The sequence below is a fragment of the Anser brachyrhynchus genome, assembly GCF_964034855.1.
Source record: "Anser brachyrhynchus genome assembly, chromosome: 16".
NCBI classification, from domain to species: domain Eukaryota; kingdom Metazoa; phylum Chordata; class Aves; order Anseriformes; family Anatidae; genus Anser; species Anser brachyrhynchus.
In genome coordinates this window covers 6,294,473-6,312,531 of record NC_137734.1, presented here as the reverse complement: position 1 = coordinate 6,312,531, position 18,059 = coordinate 6,294,473, and the positions used below count along the sequence as shown (strand labels likewise).

General features: G+C 42.1%; 1 protein-coding gene across 1 annotated transcript in view; it reads left to right on the top strand.

The window, feature by feature from the left end:
- Positions 1–18,059, top strand: part of SPO11 (SPO11 initiator of meiotic double strand breaks) — a 331,434-nt gene that overhangs the window by 187,600 nt on the left and 125,775 nt on the right. Inside the window, exon 4 of the mRNA XM_080558213.1 lies at positions 16,091–16,220. The gene's annotated coding sequence lies outside the window, so the exon portion shown is untranslated. The remainder of the gene's footprint in view (positions 1–16,090; positions 16,221–18,059) is intronic.

The window sequence follows — 18,059 nt, the reverse complement described above, 5'->3', positions numbered from 1 at the left end:
TGTGCTACAGTCAAGTGATATATTGCTGTTGTGACTGTAGGTGTCCTGCATTTAAGAAAACAAGGAAAAATCCTGGGGAAGGGAGTAATTACACTGTCAGCAAACGTGTTTGTGTTAGCAATGAGCGATTCCCTTCCAAGCCCCACAGCTGCCGGGAGCCTGCATCGCAACATGGCCAATTTCTGGGACAGAAGGTGACTCCATAAACGCAGCAAGAGCTGTAATGTGAGAGACAAAACTCCTGAAGGGAAAAGATGGAATTAAAAAGAAAAAGGCAAACTGACAAAAAGCATGCAGAATCATTTACAAAATGTATTTTCCAGGCGGCTGCAACAACCGCTGGCAGGATTAGGCTTACCGCTTTTAAAGCAGAGGTTAACTGCTTTGATAGAGCGCAGGTGAGGTATATCTTCTGCGTTGCATGTCAGGCAGGATTAGCTACTTGGCAAATTATCAAAGCCAACTGATAGCAAAACAAGTTGGGACTCTCCTACAGTGGCAGTTTAAAACTAGGTGTAACTTCACCCAAAACAAATGAATACAGCGGGGGTGTGAGGGGACTACCTAAGTAATTAACCCTTCATTAACTTCCCAGCAGATTACAGTGTTTTGCAGAATTCAAGGAGGTCTTGAGATTTAAAAGGGTGTTGGGTAGCTGGGAGTAGACTTCAGTTACTGGGTGAGTTGCTTCTGCGTAATCTGGGCATCCAGTCTGGGCTGCAAGGAGGTGGCTGTGATGTGAAATGGTTCCTTGGGGTCTCCAGCACCCCTGGCTGCTCAGCTCATAGGTTCCCACATTGCAGGAGCAAGCACATGGTCACCCACATGGTGTTCCTCTGGGTGCAGAAAGGCTGCTCTGCAGTTCGGGAAGAGTATTTCCAAGTGCTCATCGTGAATGTAAAACCACCCGGTGAACTGCTGTGCAGGGTTCTGCGAGACGGATTTTTATACTGTTTTGAATTAGAAGAGCTGAAGCACTCCAGGAGAAATTCACATATGACGAATTACTAATTCCTCCAAGGGGTCCATGCAGTAGATATCTGCGATGTCTGTAATAGCATAGATAATCATGCACAGGCTTAGAAATGCTGCCCTTTATCTTCAACTGTCTTCAAACAACTTTCTAATTTTGCATTTTTGCCTCTCTGTACCAGGAAATACAAACAAGTTTATATGCTCACAGCGAACACATGTCTTCATTTGGCGGCCCGGCTACCCCAACAAGATCATGCAGCTTGTGGAAACTCGGAGAGTAACCAGTTTTGTAGTACTGCATATGGAAAACCAGGCATGCAAAACTGGATGCTGGTCTGAAAATGTGGCGTGTCGGGGATAATGAACAAGACAGGAGGCAATTAACAGTAGAAAAGTGACAATCTGACAACATGCTCAATTAATGTAATCAGATTTCACATTCACTTCATGGATGTAGTAAATCAAAGCATAAGTAGGAATGATATGAACTTTTTAATATTAAAAACTATTCCCATAACATGCAAAGTCAGGGAATACCGGTAAATTTGTCTGTTGCCAATCATTAACTGATTTAGGATAGACCTTGTTGAGTAATTATATTTAATAAGAGCTTGTCCATACAAGCTGCTATCAGATGTCATTTTATACAGTTTCAAACCAGATATAATGGCTGAGCTGCGCACATTAACTCTCTGTAATACTGTACTGTCTTTTTGTGGGAGAGGGGTGGGAAAATTCAAAACTGATTATTGTGTGGCTTCCTTTCAGACAGTTGTATTTGATCTAATTTGATTTATTGCTGCACATTTTGAATGAGCAGAAATGTCTTGAGGGGAAACGAGACTTGTTACAGTAATGTTCGCATTAATATAATTTCACCTGCTTGCTTGGTGGGCTCCGCAGTTGTCTGTGTTCATTACTGTTTGGGAGTCTTCTGTGTTAAAAAGCTCCTCTTTATCTATTTGCTCTCTCATAGGGATGTAATGAGATTCCCACACCCTCCACAAGTGGTGATTGTGTAACTAATCCATGCTGGCATAACAAAGTCTTCACCTAGATTACTAATATTGCTAAACATATATGCAGGACAAAGGCAGATGTCTATATTTTTTTTTTGAGCAAAGCACAGCTGTAACTCACAGGCAATTTTTCTAGGTGGTCCTAGAAGACAGACGTGTTGAACCTCAAGGAGGGAGTTTGGAGGTTAGAAGCTCCACTTAATTTTTAGAGGAGCGTGTAAACATTTGGGTGCTAATATTACTTGCAGGCACAAAACCACAAATAATTCTGATTGCTCAAGGGCTTCTGAGTCCCCAGTGTAACGCAGCCTGCTCTTTAATGTACTGCCACTGCTTTTCTTCAGCAGCAAGACGTGGGGAGAAGAACCAGTGGCTTCTCTGTCACACTCTTTCTAAGAAAGGCATAAACACTTAAAAAAGCATAAGAAAAGACATAAACACCTATGCATGAAACCATCTACTCTGCCGCAAGGACTCAAGGCTGTTCTGCTCAGAAATTCAGAAATTAGTGTTTGGAGTCGATTTTGCCACCCGTGTTGTGCACGATGGTTGGAAGGGGCCATATCTGTGCAATTAATCGTTACGTAACGCCTTGCTTCAACAACAGTTTGCTTCTGGAATTTATTCACATCTGCACTTCCAGTCCTAACCCTGTAAGCCAGGCGAATACACGGCAGCACCCGCCTTTAAGGTGACGTGCCTCTGCACCCTGCTAGGCTTTTGTATGGCCTCACATCATGCTGCCAGTAGTACACTTCGTATATGCTTCCCAGGTGATTTACACCATTCACTGTGCTGGGTGCTGAGTGAGGACAGCCCCATCTCGCCTTAAAACAGCCCTGCTAATGGGCAATGGGGCAGTGACCATCACCTCCTCGGTCCTCTCTGCACCTGGAAACAATAACCAAACCACTCAGTATAAATCCACCCCATTCTCAGGTGGATTTTCAGTGCAAAATGAGGCTTTCCTGCTATATTTAATTAGGGTGAGTCTTGTTTTCTAGTATTACAAAGACTTATTCTGGGTTTGTTTGGTATCTTTGTGTGTTTCGGTATGTGCAACGTCTCCCTGGCACCATGCAATGACAACAGCATGCGTTTGCCTTGCTGAGGGATATCTCAGCTACGAACACTTTCTGATTTGCAGGATGAATTTATTTCTATCTACAGCTGTTTTGGGGCTGGTGTTCATGTCTGACTTCACTGGGCTAGCCCTGCTTTTGCTCTGGAGGTTTTGTGTGTGGGGCTGCTCTCAGCGATGCAGCATGTGTGCATGCCACACACAGACAACTGTGTTTGTCCCTGATGGGCTGAAGAAATACCTCCTAAACTAGTTCTTGACATATTAGGTGTTGGCCAGGGAGGTAATTTGTTCTTCTGACACTGGTTTGGATCTTTCCGTTGTGTTTGCTATTCACTGTGAAATCTTCATGAGCAAAAGAGCCCAATTTGCATAAAATTATAGGAATAGGGATTTATTTCAACAAAGGGGGGAGGGAGAAAAAGTCTGAGGAAAAAAAGATGTGTTTTCTTATTCTCCTGACCTGTTTGGTAAAGTTTCTACAGAAATTTCTCCTGTTACAGTGTAACTTTATGCTGTATTTAGTATGGCCTGGCTGTATCCCATGAGTGGTCTGAACAGGAGCACATCCAAATCTGTGGGACCTTCACATTTCAGTCTCTATCTAGATGTGACATTTAACTTTCTCAACTGCATTTGCATCCTGAAACGCACAGATAATGCAACCGTTTGGCCTTTGGAGAAGTCCGTGTCACTTGCGTTCCCACCTCCAGCAGCCGTGCGTACTGCCGCAGCCGCGAGTGCCAGCGCTGCCTGCGCAGGCTGGGCTGCGTGCTGCGGCAGGGTGACAGCCACCCGGGTCACATACCCGCAAGTGACTCTACCTCTCCTCACCTGCATGCTCGTTAAGGAATCGCTCTAATTACCTGGGCCATAATCCCTCCCTGGGGGGATGCCTTGTGCACAAAATTAATTTCATTTGGCCACAGAAACGCCTTGTGCCTTTGGCCTCTAAGTCTTTATCCATAGAGGAAAAAGCGTCTAAAGCAAAGGTACTTCACTTGTAAGGCCCAGTAGAAAATACCTCACACCATGCTGGACTAGAGATCGTTATTGACTTAAGCTCAGTCAATACATGTTTTAGAAGGGGACTGGTTTTAATTTTTTGTCTGAAAAGCCACTTGAGGCTTGATCTGCCTCTGTTGACCAAGCTTACTAATGTGCAGGGGGGGCGAGCTGAATCTGCTGGGGCTTGGAGATGGGCTAAAGGCAGGTCTACACCTGGCATCTCCTCTGTGACCTACCGTACGGCTCACACAGGCTGAAGACTTCCCACATTTCTTTTCGTATTTCCTTCCTTTCGTCTCTCGCTTCCTCTTCTCTCCCTTCATTCCTTTTGGAAAGGTAATTATGTCTGGCATTTGGAGAGGTAAATGTTGTTCCAGCAAGATAAATAGCTTTGCAGAAAATGCCTACTTTCTTCAAAAAATATTGTTTTTACAGAGAAAGTGCAAATTAAAACAACTCAGCTGAAGATATAAAAATAAGATTCTGTCCAAAAGCCTCTGAGTTTTCAGGGTGACTGTAAATTTTTGGGTAGTTGAAATTCCTGTAGAGGACGGAGGGAAAAAAACAAACATGTTTTCACCATTTCTAGTGATTCCACTATTTCACCTCAAGGGGGAAGCTGGGTTTATTGAAGTTATTTTTTCCACAGCAGTGGCTATTTGAGTCCTCTCATTCCCCTTTCTCTTTTTCATGCTTTTCCCACAATTTAAACCATATTAAAAATCTTCTAAAATTCCTTATCTTTCTCCCCGCTTTCTAAAACATTCAAATCTTGCTATGATTTTACTATTCATAAAAGAAAGAAAAAAGAGACAGATGAAAACGATAATTTTCATCAAAGAAAACATTAAAAACATTATATATTTTTTTTTAAAGTGAAGTGTTTTGGAGAAAAAGAAAAAATAAAAGCTGTACTTGAGCACTTCTTAAATGGTGTGTCGATTCAAGGGCTTCACATTTCATCAGCATCCTTAATGAGCTTGAGGTGCCTCTAATAAATCTCAGCCCTTTTAATGAATTCTTTATAGCTCTTAACTGCTTTAGATAGAGGTTGACGAGTGTAACCGGTAGCGCAAAATCTTGGCATGCAATAAGACGAACAGCCCCATCCTTTCCCTCTGGCATCCCATCTGAATTTTTGCAGCAGAGATAACCAAGAATCTGTCACTGCTATGAAGTTTGAAATTTAATTAGGAAACTAATAAAACAGCTCTCATATAGTACTGCAGTTGCCTAGGAGATATTATGTATTGTTTAAGAGCTTCTACCGATGGAGCAGGATTGCATGTGTTAGAGATCTGTTATTTGAGTGAAGAGGGTTTAAGATTGACTGCTTCTCTTTCGTAAACCATTTCCTAGTAGGGTTAATAATTTACTAGAAAGAAATATTGGTACTCCTTGAATGGGCCATTTTATGCACCATTGAGGAGCAGAGACTAAGAGATTAGTTTCAAATACCGCTCATTTCAGAAAGAGATTGGGGGCTCTGTCTCTCCCTCCACTTCCCCTACAGTTTCCATTCTCAGTTGGATTCTCAATGAAAAAGAGCCCCTTTTTTATTTTTTTTTTTAAATTTTTTTATTTGTAACCCCAATGCTCTGGAAATCATCCTAGCACAGTTAGAGCTCTCCTCTTTGGGCTTTTCAGAGACAAAAACTGGGGTAAATTGTCTCAGCTGTAGTGGAGGAGCCATACATGATTGCAAGAGTAGAATCAGATTAGATTCCTCACGATGGATCTTGCTGTAAGATCTGCCCCCGAGTAAATGCTTGGTGTTTTATGTCCGGACAAACTCTTGATTCAATGGAAGTTTTGGCACTAATTTCAAGTAAGGGAGTTTTGGTTTGGTACAATTAGTTTCAATGCATATCATAATTAGTAGACTGTATTTTATTTTGTTGGTATACTCTATAAAACATAGTCCTATTGACTAATCTATAAGTATGAAGCTACTGTATGCAGTTAGTACTAGAATTCATAAGAAAATGGTTTTATTGTACCTAAAGACCTTTTAAGATTTCAAATCTTTTTCCCATAGCTCATCAGAAAACCACTAAACTTTGTATTTGTGTTTAGATTATTTTTTTTTGCAATATGTCAACTTATATTTCAAAATGAATAGTTTCTTCAAATAAAACTTTTGTTGTGAAAATGCCAAGGAAAGCTTGTTTGACCATTTCAAACCATTGTTTTTGGAAGAATAATTGAAATTCAAAAAATCTACTGAAGCTGTCCCACCCCTCCAAACTATATCTGTTTGGGCAAAGCAGCATATTCCCGCAACAAAAAGAAACCACATTAAAAGTATTGACCAAGTCTATTTAATATTTATTGCTCTTTGATAACTGAAGAGAATATGAAAATCTTCTCAGCAGGGCGCCAGGAGAAGGATTTTCTTGGAGAGCAGTTTTACTGAGAAAATTGTGGCTCCATTATGATTTTCTCAGCTGAGGACCTGGCCTTTTGGCCCCTCAGTAAATGAACATCATGAGTTTTTTGCACTTCCTGGAAGCTCCTGGTAAGGGGATTTTATTGTTCGAGGCTGCAGATAGCACACTAAGCTGAAATGGAGACAGTTGTTTTCCCAAAGCGCTCGGATTGCAGTAGGCTGCAGAGAGGGTGGTATATGGGTTTGTGCAATAGCGTGATTGTTGGAGCCATCCAGTGACAGATGTAGTTAAACTGATTTATTATCAACATAAAGGGTGTTCAATAATAATACAACAATGATGAATCCTCACTTTCTGCTGAAAGGCAGCAACTCATGGCCTGTGGCAGGCAGATGACTGAACTTGTAAGATGAATTCTACAGACTTCAGCTCAACAAAATCACAATGTTTATCCTTTAAAAATAAGAGAGATCTTCAGTCTAATTCCAGTCCTCCAGAGTAAAACACTCTGAAGTCAATCGTATTTTCACAACAGCTCATAGCTTTGTCTTAACGACCGATAACAAGTGTCTCAGTGGCAGCATTTGTGGAGCAGCAAGGATCTTTATCTGGCTGTGACACGGGTGGTGTCAAGTGAGTCATTTTACCTTGATGAACTATAGTGACCTCATTAGGGTTTTGTGAGCCACGACTGACTAATGAACGTGGTGCTGAGCTCCTTCCGCAAGGTAGCGAGTTCCCTTGAGCCAAGCAGTTGATGAAATTATATCCGTGAGCATCTGACCTATCGGGCAAGCTTTGCGCTGAGCCGATGGCAGAGTCCAACCAACAACATATCGTTAAGACTTTTTTATGGTTAGGAATGAGTTGCATGGACTGAAATGGTTTTCCTGCAGGCTGAAAGGCTCTTGGGAATGTTATTTGGTTACGGAGCTTGCTGCCTCTCAGTTATGGGTTTGAATCCAGCTTTATTAACTTACTGAAAAAATATTACACCTTATCCCTACTGGAGGGGCCGTGCTCTAAATGGGATGTCCATAACATGACTGAAAGTCATATTTTGTGCACAGAATATGGGGTGCAGCCATTCAGAAGCACAAATGAATATGAATATGCCACAGGCATCACCTAGGAGGGGAACACCTTGGAGTAAGGATGGGGTTAAACTTCCATCTCCGTGGTATAATTACTGAGAGAAATGGGCTGCTTGTAATTATGATGATATTAAACCTGATAAAATGTTTGGGCTAGATTTTTTCCTCATTTATACTGGTATGAATCAGGAGACTGAGAGGAGATCTTGGCCAAATGGAGTTCTTCAGATAAACCTCAGGCTAAATGAGATTGAAATCTTTCACTCCCATGATAACCCTTCAAACAGCTTGTTTGCTCTTCTGTTAGAAGCCAGGTATATTTATGGTGCAAACTATACAAAGATCACTGCTATTAATTAACTGTGTTCTAAAGTTCTTAATCTCATCCTCTTCAGGAGCCCTAAAATAATTTACATAAAAAAACAATAGTGTTGAAAAAGTTTCCATCTGTTTTCTATCTTTTCCAAGAAATTTTTAGATGTTGGCCCTTTTCCCAGCAGACCATCTCCCCGAGGAAGCATATCTTGACCAAGATGCCTTCCCAAACTACACTGATTAAGGTGGTTCTATGTGAGTCACGGGGACTTTCCTCCTCTTTCATAAGATATGAGTGATTCTCTTTGGGGAGGAAAACAACAAAATCAGTGTTTCTAGTCAGGAGAAAGCATGATAACCTATAAGTGTCACCTGATTTTAACTGATGCAGACAGAGCTATATAGGGGCTAGACTGTCAGATGATGTAAATTGTGCAACTCCATTGACTTGCTGATGAGCTGTCCTTAAAAATTCCATGTGTAAAGTCAGCATATGACATCAGTAGATCTGGTATAGCAACATGGCTTTGGATGCAAACCATTTCTAACACTGAACAGATTCAAAAGCAAAATGAAAAGATATTTATGAAAGAATTACAAGCAAAATCTAAATAAACAAACTTATTTATTTGCAATGCATAATTTCAGCAGTTTTATTTATGACGATTCCTTGGTTCTGTTACAGATAAAAGCTGTTATACAATATGTTATCTCTGACTATCTAGCAATCATTCTTAATTTTATTTACTTAAATACTTGCAAGCTTTCTTAGCACATACAGCTACAAAGTAATGAGAAAATTTTGATTGCTAAGCGTAACTTCTCTAAATCACTGTTCTCGTAGCAGAAGTTCTAAAGAAGAAATAAAAATAGGAAGGTCTTCTACAGCAGGCCACTCCACTCCTGAGCTCTCCTCTCAAGTGAAGAAAAAAAAGAATAAACTCCTATTTTTGTACATTCTGTACACTTTACACATCACCGGCAATGTTGCAAGAAATTAACAATGAAATTAATGGTGTTAAATTCATAACAACAAAAAACACATCCCACAATGATGAAAAATTGGCCTGTGCCAAATAGAATAAAATTTCTAAAATTTGGCTGTTACAGAGAAAGGAGAAGAAACTCCTTGTAAAGAAGGGAATACACTTTTCCGTGAAGATGGTGACAGAAGCTGACATCATAGCAGGGGATCAGCAAAACTGCTACACTGACTCCAGGTTTCTGTGGCTTTCCCAAATTCTGAACGTGTCCATACAGCTGTGGCTCCAGTTCAGGTCAAAACTGGAAAGCAACTGACTCCAATGGCAAACTTTGTGTCTGAGGGCATGTGAATATCACAAGAGTAACTAATGTTGCAAAATTTTTATTATCTGGGGCACAAAAAGCCCCAAAAATGCAGCTCATGGGATTTTGCCATTCCTGCTGCAAACTCCCCTGGTAGCATTTTGTTGCAGTCACAAGCAAAAAGCCCTCGCTGTCTCAGAGATGTGGGCAGCAACTTTTTAGTCTTTAAGATATTTTTGAGTAAATACTTCACTCGTTCTCCAGGTCTCTGAAGAATTACTTTATGGCTCCTTCTCCCCACCAACTGCTGTTTTGAATCCTTTGTTTTAGTCTCCCATGCCAAGAAGATAAGAATTGTCTTTTAGAGTTGCGTGTTCTCCTCTGACGGATCGAGGCAGTTTGGAAGTCATTTCATAAGTCTCATTTGGTCCCAGATAGGTGCTCAAGCCAGGCAGAGAGCCCATGGTGCAGGGAAGTGGTGCCAAGGGGGCGATGCGTCCCTCTGTCCCATGCTGTGGGATGCAGCCCCCTGCCTAGACTCGTCCTGCTGCAGTCTGGCAGGACTGAGTCCTCCTCCTGCAGTGCAGCACGGGGCTGCCCCTGGCAATGTGCAATTCGACCTTTTCAGCACTTTGATAAATGGCTATCAAAAAGTTGTGTTCCCCCCAGGTAAGATGCAATTGCTGCCTGGGAAGCAGCGTTACATGCAAGAACAGCAGAAACAGAAAAGTCCTGCATGCACTTTCTGCTGTCTCCATTTCAACCAGACTTCACCAAGCTTTACACCTCTGAGTAGATAAATAGAATGGCATGCAACAAGGCAGGAATCAACTCTGCCATGTATAAAAATGGTTGGGTTTTATTTGTTCTGGTGCCACTCGGGTTTATCTGCACTTTGCGGATCTGAACTGGCCCTCTGGGTCAAAGACAACACCTTAGCAAAGAGCAGCAGCCAAGCCCACAGCTGAGTCTCCTTGTCCTGGAGCTGAGGTGTGCGGGCTGACGAGCAGCACCTGCCTCCTGCCCCTGCCGAGCCCCTGGCCACCAGCAACACTGCATGCCCCAGGCCGGGATGCTCTGGGAAACGGGCATCTCTGCTTCCTCCAGCTGGGCGTTAGATGACCCCGACACAGACGAGGATGGTGGCGGGAGGGAAAGGACTTTGTTCCTCGCCTCCATTTGAACTAACAATTCACATCGCCCTGCTATTTTCACACAAAAGGGTATTTGGTAATTTTGTATTCTATAACAATGAGTCTGGTATTTCCGTAGCGATGCATATTGTTATAATCTCTCTCTGCTTTGTTTCCTCGACATATTTTTTTATTAAAAAGTCTTCCCAGTCTTAAATAAGTACAGAATAAGTGTGGTCATTCTGGGAACATGAGAGGCCTGATTATCTGACCATCAAAGCCTATGCTGTAAACAGGATACTAGTAAACAGGAACTGAACCCCATATGGAGAGTTTGTGGTTTTCTTCAGCCTCTGTTTGTTATGTCTTACATCCTGTTAATTATAGAAAAAGAGCTGGAAAGTTGGAAATAATCTTTTCTCCAGATTATTTCCAGCTTCCCTCAGATAGAAGAAAATGCAGTATAGCACTGTCTTACCTTGCTTCCTTCAGATGTAAAGCATTAAGACAATTCATTCCAAGGGGATCACTTTTCAAGGGGATTACGAGTAGATTTTTTTTTTAATTACAGCATGAAAATTAAGGTCTTATATCATCTTATTCAGGGAATCCTTCTTTTAATTTTAGCACCACTTTTTGGTGTATTGTTTGGAGTTTGAGATCTTTTGCTGCCTTTTTAGAGATTTGTATGATTGATTTAATTCTGGGTAGGTGCGTTCTTGGAACAAAACCAGATGACAATCTACTTTAAACTCATCTTTTTCAAGTTACTTATGCTGTTAAGAAGTTTTGCTGGTAGTGTACCTCTTCTAGCCTGCTGGCATCACTTGCTTAGCTGCAGAGGGTTGTCCGTGCATCTGAGAGGTTTCTCCAGAGTTGGCCAGAGCAGTGGGCAGAGCAGAGAGCTAAGCTTAATTCCCACTGCTTGTTCTTGTTCTTTACCTTTGCTTTCTATGAATGATCGCCCATTTTTCCAACGTGATTCAGCCCAAATTTCCAATGGTGACAAAATGATTGAGAAGCAAAACACTGGAAAGCTTTATCCCTGAAGTTCTGCATTTTGCGGTACTTTCCCATTTTTTCTTAACAACCTGCTTTGGAGGTCTGGTGCCCGAGGGAGCCATCTTGGAGGACAGTATAAGAGGTTTTGCTTTGTTTAGACCCACTCTTATCGGATTAGGCTTTGGTTTTGCAAAACAAAAAGCCAAAATCTATTTGGTTCAAGGTTCCATGTTATCTGTGATGAATTGACAGTGCCAGCCACTGCTGATATTTCTTAGACAGCCCTGAACCAACGACCACAAATAAATCTCCTGTTATGTTATTTTTCAGCTCTCTACTCTCAACACTGTTTCTTTAAACAGCTCTCTGATGCTAACCATCTGCTCCAAATTGCTGCATTACTCTTCAGCTCTGTAAGGCCAAGTCTCATGCGCTCTACCCCCAGCAGCAGGCTCAGCATCCAGGCTCAGGCTGAGTCCTCCCTCCACGACACGGAGCCCCAGCTGCTATCGGGTCTTGTCCCCGATAGACGGAGGAAGATGGGAAGATCTCCCCTGCCCCATATCCCCAGGCTCAAGGCCCTGTAGCGCCTCCAGTCTCGGGTCTGCTGTTGGGACAGCAAAATCCTTTCAGGATTATGGGATCACCAGAAAGAAAGGGCTGCCTCCGAACGAGATGGGTGGGATGTTATAAAAAAAACACTTAGTTCTTGCATAACCCTGCTCCCATTAAACTCAAGGAATAAAACTTCTACCAACTTTACCAGGAGCAGAGTGCGGCTAGTGAGAGCTTTTGAAGATCCCACTGTATAGCTGCACCCACTTTATGTATCCATTTTAATGACATGATTAATAAAATACCAATAGAGCTCCAAACAGTTCTGTGTTCGTTTTCCAAAGCAGTTTGACTCATCTGTAATCATAACCAGACTTCCAATTACACTGGATTTTAATTGTTCTTCTTTAAGGATAATTATTAGTACTCTGAAAAAAATTAATGTGAGTAGCTGGTGATGAGTAGGAATAGGCATCCTCGCTTCTCTCAGCCTGTTCTGTCATTTGAGTTATGAGGAATGTAATCGGATATGTGACACCCAGACAGAGTGGTTTCCAGGATCTGAGAGTGCTCTGTTTCAGTTAATGTGTTAATTTGGGCTCCATCTTCTCATTTGTTCTGCTTTGATCTATCATTTCATAAAGCCAAAGCACCAGATGAAGTGTGCGTGCTTGATTTATGTGCAAGACTGCATTTGCATACACATTAATATTTTTAAAGTTTTATTCCAAATTTCTGCAAGCCATGGTATGGAGTAATATGAGCTGTAATTTCACACTGCATGGCAACGACTGGTGGGAATAAAATTGTCCTGCAATTTGGCCATATTCACATACCAGCAGCTATTTTCCATTTGGAAATTTTGAATATTACCAATTGAAATATATCTGTAAGCAAGCTGTAAGGCGAGGCATTGCAGGAGCTGAAGGGCATGGAGCAGGAGGCTGAACCTCATGCTCACCCTATCTGGATTTTAAAGAACCGAGATTAAAGTATCAGCAAGAGGGACTTATTCTTTCTGCCTGAGAAGTAAAGAAAAACCCAGGAACTTGATCACGCAGAAGGCTTTCACATGAGTGCTTAGAAAGAAAAATCCTGACTGGGAGAACAGTTAGGACTGAATTTTCTCATGTGCTGTCTGAGAGGTTAAATTTACTTTTGTGCACAGCATAGGGCTGCTTTTTGGCATGGTGGTGTTTATATTCACCTAGTTAAAATGCCAGTGCCAGAATCCCGCTGCCATTTATCCATAAGCACAAATTATACATGTGTAAGGAGGGTGTCATTCTGACAAGCTGGGTCTTTAAACTTTCATGGCTTTGGAGAGTTGTTTGTTTTTTTTTTTGTTGTTGTTTTTTTCCTCTGACACCTAGCCCAAGGGGGTTAGAGCTGCTAAGAAATGATTGAACTGTTGTAATAATTTCTTTTTGAAATTCATGCTGGATCCTTTGAGACATAAGGTAATACCATAATGTGAATATAATCATATAATCCTTTTAGTTTTATTATAGTAATTATTGGAATTAGAACAGTATTGTTTTAATAATACTGTTTTTCTTCAAAGTGCTCCACAAGCTCCATATTATAATTCGTTTTATTTTAAAAAAGGCTCCCGGGGGAAATGCTGATTTTTAGAAATGTGCAGTTTTACTTAGAAAATATCTGTTTCAGTGCCACTTCCACCCACGATGGTGGAATTTAGGAAAATTTCAGGAAGAAAAGGTCAGGATACTAGTCTACCACTCTGCCAAACATCTTGGCCGGTACAGCAGAGGGGTGGAGGGCTCTGGTTCAGCCTCTGCTCTGCAGGTTTCAGCTGGGGACCTGGGACTTTGCACTTCGGTTAAATAAGCTGCTCCCTGAACTGTCAGATAAGCCGGATCTCCCCTTCTCCAGCTGGAAATATTTGACTTTGTTCTTTGCTAGAATTAAAAGCTCTGCTTGGGTTAGTTTGATTTCTGGTTGATCGGCTGACTACAGTGAGGCTGGTTTGTGTTTGGTCGGGAGGATCTCTGCCCCATCGCTGCTGGGGCTTTGCATGTCACGCTGGGGAGGTTTGCCGAGTGGGAAGACTTTCCCCTTTCCTAGAAGTGGTCGGTAACTGGATTTGCCTGCCAAAGTCTAGGACTTTATTCAGTAGAAAGATCATCTTAACCGTAAAAGTGATGTCCTCTGCCCTCTGATGGTTACTGATTTGAACGTGTCTGGTTCATGGCCTGGCTCACCCATGGATCTGAAGTTTTAAAGTGGCTTGCTCAGGGCTACCAGCCTTTATCAGATCTGGACTCAAACCCAGAGGCGGCTGGGTTGGAGAGCCACCCGCTCAGCCAGAAGACATCTCTTTCTCTCCATGTCCTTTTTGCTTCATAAATGTGTAGCACAATTTTGCCTCCTTTTAGCTTGTCAGAATAATCTAATCCAGACATTTCTGATTTAAATTAGAGCCATTTCCAACTAACAAACTTTCAGAACCGCCTCTCCTTCTAATCCCTTCTTATTTATTTATTTTTATATATCTTGTCTTGACAAATTATGTTGCTTCATGTCATCTCAAACGATGTGGTATAAAATTAAAAGAAAAGCCACTTTGTAATGTATCAAAATGTTATTAAAAAACCCCCCAAACGTTTCTCGTTTTTGCTCACAACTAATCCCAAGTGGCAGCGGACTGTGAGGTTTTCTGTGAATGCATTTACAATAGGAGCCAACCACACATTTCACTGAATCAACAGGCTTGTCTTGAGATATTTATGACATGATTGTTGAAACTTCTGTTTAGTCAGCCATCCCCAGGAAAGACGGCATTTTTGATAGTGCCTGAAGGAATTGGGCACATGCTGTCAAAAGGGTCTTCGAAACACCTGAAAGCCCACTGAAAACAGAGCTTGGACAGCTCGGTCAGTTAGGGTCTTGCAAATATAGTGCCGGCTTCCCACTGCAAAGGGGATGGAATTGGGATGTGTAACACCCCCACCAGCTGGAGCCAGCAGCAGCGCAGCTCTCTTCACCATCACCAGCAGCGACAGAGCAGCAACAATCCCATTTTGTCACGGGGACTGAGACACTACCCTTAGCTCTGGATGTGTCACCTATAAAAACTAAACTAAACTAAAATCATTGTCTGTCTGCACAGCTTAGGGGCTGACTTTCTGTCACTCCCAGGGAGGGTGCTGCCCTTCGGTTCACCCAGGGAAGGCGGGTTGCCTCTGAGCTGCGACTCTGGCTCGCTTCTGATGGAGGACTACGTGCCAGTTAGCAAGCATCCCATTGCTCCGCGTAACGTTTGTAGTCTGAGTTAACTCCGGGGCAAGCAGGAGCTGTTTCGGTACGTGGGTCTCCATCTGTAAGACCCCTGAGGAGTGTTAGCAGCAGACCCTGTTCCCTGCAGATGGAGGGCAGAGGCTTCTTCTGCAGTGGCCACATCGGTGCGAGGGCAAAGCCTGCCCGGGAGACCGCGCCGCCAGGCTGAAGCCAACCTCGGTCCCGGCTCCCCAGCCGCCGCCTCTTACCACAAGCCCTCCGAGTGTCATCTGAATTATTTTTCCAACTAGAGCCAGACTGCTTCATCATGTCCTCGGTATGAAAAAACTTGCGAAGGGGACAACCTTTGATCCCTAAAAGCTTTCAGAAGTGTTAATTCCATGTCTGGAATATTGTCACGAAGCGGCCGAATTCCAGTGCGCAGAAGAGCACAGGCTGCACCCGGGGGGGTGAATGCAGCCTGCTCAAAGCTGTGCCATGTGGAGAAGGGCACTTCTTGCTAGGCTTTGTGTTTGGGCTTTTATGATGCTTTTAATATGAGAGACTCTTATCATGGTTCATTTACTTCCATGCTTGTGGTTTTGCCACTGGGGAGCAATTATAGGATCCTGTGATTCATGCTCAGGGAAGAGCTGAAGTTTAGATGGTGAATTATGTGGCTATTTTTTGGTGGACTTTTGTTGGTATCGAGCTAGAAGATGTTAATGCACTTTGGTCCAATTAAGCTGATGATTATCTTGTGCATGGCCACACGGCGTATTTTGTTAGCTACGCTCCTTGACTGTTTGGAAAGGAAATACCGATAGAAATTTAAACACAAGCTGTTAATGATTTGCTTTGCTACAATAAAGACAGGCTCTTAATTAAGATCCACTATGGTTTTTTCCAGTGATTTTTTTTTATTTGCTTTGAGTTTCCAGAATGTCTATGCTCTAACCGTTTCATTTTGTTTCCTTTTTTGTCCCACCAGTACTGATGTCACTTGGAGATTTGATTGTCAACATCATAAAAACAGCACCAGAAAAAGCCACAAGATTTTGCATAAAGTCCAGAATGACTGAAAATTGGAGGACTTTTTCAGAAGATATATTTTTTCACTGGTAAGTAGGTGGAGCCATTTTATTTTTCCCGATTGCAGTCTAGAACAATTCAAATTTCTGAGACTCGTATTTTGATGTCATTGATCATCTTGCTGGAACAATGCGGCAGTGTTTCTCCCCAGTGTCGTCATTGTAAATTATATATGTTTCATACTTCATTATTAATTAAGAACAGTTTTCTTCCATTTAAATAATATTATTTCTCGAGGTGGGAAGAGGATTTCTTTGACTGATCATCCTTCATTAAATTAGCCGTAGAAATGGTTTGCATCTTCTGAGGTTGAATGTAAATCTAAGCAAAACTCTTATTGCAAAGTCTGAAACTGGGCACAACTTTTTGCAGCCCTGAGGCTCAGATGAAGTCTAGAGTGATGGTCAGAAGAGTCCTCAAATGAGATGAAGGAAGGAATTTTAAGGAAAAAAACACATATGTGAATGTTTGTTCTCTTCTCAAGCATTTGATGGGTTTGAAAATTGCACCCAAAGTGGAACATTAAGTTCAACCTCAACTGTGGAGGCTTTGGGTAAGAATTTGGAATCCCTTTGTAGCATTTTAGTGATGGAAAGAGTGCGGGGAAATGTTGCAGCTGGCCCTCATGGGAGCAGATCACCCTCTGGGGAGGTTTGTGCAAAGCTCCACTGCTACAGGACGGCTGCAGAGCAGCACCAGAGCGGGGCATCTGAGCCATTGTCCTGGCTGGGACTGGCTCTGAAACTCAGGGAGTGAGAATTACCTTCTTCATGCTTCCTCCTCTTTCTCACCAATGTTTCTACATTAAGCACTGATCAGATGCAGTACAGCTTCAGAGCAAGTTTTTTTTTCCTCTGTTAATTGTCCTTCTGTGAAAAACAGCCCTCCAACAGAAAGTCGGTCATCTGCCTGACGTATTTACTGATAGCACACAAGAAGCACTTCTGGAATAATTAATTGAATTAAACTGAATACCGTATTTTCACCTGGTATATCCAGATTTCTTAATGGAGCTTTTTGGGTTGTTAACCTTCTGCTACCTTAACCTCTTTAAGACATGAGAGAGCCGTAGAGGGAGAAATACGTGTTCCAAAAGGGGATCTCTGCCCTGCGGACATAGGTTCCCAAACCATTACATAATCTGGAGCATCTGACTCAGACAGTGATGGGTCTTGGACAGGAGCAATTAACCCAAAATAAATTATCCATTGTGAACAGTATACATAACACAACTTCACACAGTGTGTCTCACTTTGATAATATTCCTCCACAAATTTACATGACACAAGGAGAAAAGAAAAGGAGGGATGTTTCTGTTTTGGTTTTGGGTTCTCTGCAGCTGAAAAGGAGTTTGTTTCTTTTCCAAGAAATTCAACCTTACTCTTACACTTACTCTAACCATATGGCACATCGTCATAGGTTTGAAATGCTGCTCCTTGAAATAATTCTGGAGTCTTAAAACTCACAGGAAAATCTCTCTCCCTTGTTTTTTTAATAGCTAGAGGGAAAAACTGTTTCCAGAACAGCTCCAGGTTTGATGCAGACCGGGTCACTGCAGTTTGACCCAAGCTGGGAAGCTGTGGACCATGACTGTGATTGGCAACTCCACCTCCTGGAGGTGCGGGCTCTGCAGAGAAGCAGTGTGTGATGTTTTGGGGATGTGAAACGGGTACTACGTGCGATGCTCTCAAACACGTTCTGCTGTTGGACTCTTTCCTTCATGGACTATATAAACAAACAAGAGATTACGGGGCACTGGAGCCTGATCTGGCTGCAGTTTCTGTTAAAAATAAAAAATAAAAAAAATAAAAGGATAAACTGTCCACAGCAAAACATGTTATGGAAATCTAGTTTTTAGGCAACAAAAA